We start from the raw sequence: 2,788 nt of genomic DNA on the forward strand, positions 1-2,788 counted from the left end.
TTGACAAACTCAGTGCGGCTATTCCCCATTGAAAGATTGTTGCATCCAGGACCCTTAGCACTGTGATATGCTACTCAATACCACTGGCATGGCCAGGTGTAAACAACATCTGACCTTTGTTGTGTATGTAACCATGGAGATTGTGATGTCACCTAGGCCCACCAAAGAACAGCCTTGTCAGAAGCAGCACTGCCATGATCAGAAGCAGCAGCACCATAAGTTTTCAAATAAGCTGGATTTAACCAAGACAAGTGAGTCCAATAGGATGCAGGTATGTCCTCTATCCTTACAGCTTCCCGTGGCTGTTGGTTTTATACCGTTTGGGGACAGCCAAGGAGGCGTCAGCAGACAACACAGGTAAGTGTGTGCTTGTGTGTGTGTGTGTGTGTGTGTGTTTCCTATGCAGATCCTAAACCCAGTATCAAATGCAAGTAGGAGGAGTAAGAAGGGTTCCTGCCAAAGCCAGGTTATGGATTGCATTTAAAAATGGTCCATCAGAGTGAAATGGACTCCCATCTTCCTGCTTAGCAATAATGATATGGGTTTAGGGCCTGCTGTGTGTACTGGTGGGTGACTGCCACCCAGCCAGCCTACCTTCCTACAAGTAGTGATGGTGCATGTGAAGGGGACAGCGTTGGTTCCTCCCCTTTCACAGTTATCACTTCTCATTCTTCCTTTTGGCTGGTATCAAATGTGGTGTCTGTTTATATCAGTTTAATATCTGATATGTCCCCTATCTGGTAGCATATATTAAGTGCACCACCAGGGTTCAGTGTTGGAAAGAAAGATTACCTGTTTATTTACTGCTGCAGCTGCTTGCTGGCTAGTCCAGTGGGCCCCTACTGCAGGCAAAAGACAATAGGTGGTGCCGCTTGTGTCTGGCCCCTGTTGCAGCGACCAGGCACAGGACTGCTGCTGAATGTCCTCTTTAATTGAATAAGCTCAGCAACCAGCACACCTGTGCAGGTTGGACATGAGATGATAGGTAGCTGTCTTTCAGGTAGTGGGTGCTGAATCTTGTTAATTGACATGGGGGTGTCATTGCTGTTGATTGACCATGCATTGGTACTGTGGTATTGGAATAATAAAAACAAATGTTGCCAGCCAACCATCCATTGCAATAATGGATAGGACATCAGCTATGAGGCATTTGTTTGTACAAACTGCTGCTCACAACTAATGTTGTAATATAGTGTCTCCATCTGCTGGTGGTATTGAATAAGCAATAGTGCAATGATAGGGTCTGAAAAAGAAGAAAAATAAGAAGCAGCAGCATAGGAAAAAAGGAGGAAAGAAGGAAAACATGGAGAGAAGAAAAAAAGAAGGTCAAAAAAAAAGGTGAAAACATGTTTAAAAAAGTATTTCCATCTCTCTCTCTATATATATGTATATATATATATATATATATATATATATTTAAAAGAAAAAAAAAAATATATATATATATATATATATATATATATATATATATATATATACATATAGAAAGAGAGAAAGAGATAGATAGATAGATAGATACATACATTACATACATTACATACATTACATACATACATTACATACATACATACATACATATGTGTGTATTGTTGGAGTTGCAAACATGGGTGCACTTGACAAACTCAGTGCGGCTATTCCCCATTGAAAGATTGTTGCATCCAGGACACTTAGCACTGTGATATGCTACTCAATACCACTGGCATGGCCAGGTGTAAACAACATCTGACCTTTGTTGTGTATGTAACCATGGAGATTGTGATGTCACCTAGGCCCACCAAAGAACAGCCTTGTCAGAAGCAGCACTGCCATGAGCAGAAGCAGCAGATCCATAGGTTTTCAAATAAGCTGGATTTAACCAAGACAAGTGAGTCCAATAGGATGCAGGTATGTCCTCTATCCTTACAGCTTCCCGTGGCTGTTGGTTTTATACCGTTTGGGGACAGCCAAGGAGGCGTCAGCAGGCAACACAGGTAAGTGTGTGCTTGTGTGTGTGTGTGTGTGTGTTTCCTATGCAGATCCTAAACCCAGTATCAAATGCAAGTAGGAGGAGTAAGAAGGGTTCCTGCCAAAGCCAGGTTATGGATTGCATTTAAAAATGGTCCATCAGAGTGAAATGGACTCCCATCTTCCTGCTTAGCAATAATGATATGGGTTTAGGGTCTGCTGTGTGTACTGGTGGGTGACTGCCACCCAGCCAGAGTGTGTATGGGAGGCTGCCAGCCAGCCTCCCTTCCTACAAGTAGTGATGGTGCATGTGAAGGGGACAGCGTTGGTTCCTCCCCTTTCACAGTTATCACTTCTCATTCTTCCTTTTGGCTGGTATCAAATGTGGTGTTTGGTTATATCAGTTTAATATCTGATATGTCCCCTATCTGGTAGCATATATTAAATGCACCACCAGGGTTCAGTGTTGGAAAGAAAGATTACCTGTTTATTTGCTGCAGCTGCTTGCTGGCTAGTCCAGTGGGCCCCTACTGCAGGCAAAAGACAATAGGTGGTGCCGCTTGTGTCTGGCCCCTGTTGGAGCGACCAGGCACAGGACTGCTGCTGCTGAATGTCCTCTTTAATTGAATAAGCTCAGCAACCAGCACACCTGTGCAGGTTGGACATGACATGATAGGTAGCTGTCTTTCAGGTAGTGGGTGCTGAATCTTGTTAATTGACATGGGGGTGTCATTGCTGTTGATTGACCATGCATTGGTACTGTGGTATTGGAATAATTAAAACAAATGTTGCCAGCCAGCCATCCATTGCAATAATGGATAGGACATCAGCTATGAGGCATTTG

Source organism: Hyla sarda, unplaced genomic scaffold (genome assembly GCF_029499605.1).
Source record: "Hyla sarda isolate aHylSar1 unplaced genomic scaffold, aHylSar1.hap1 scaffold_769, whole genome shotgun sequence".
NCBI lineage: Eukaryota > Metazoa > Chordata > Amphibia > Anura > Hylidae > Hyla > Hyla sarda.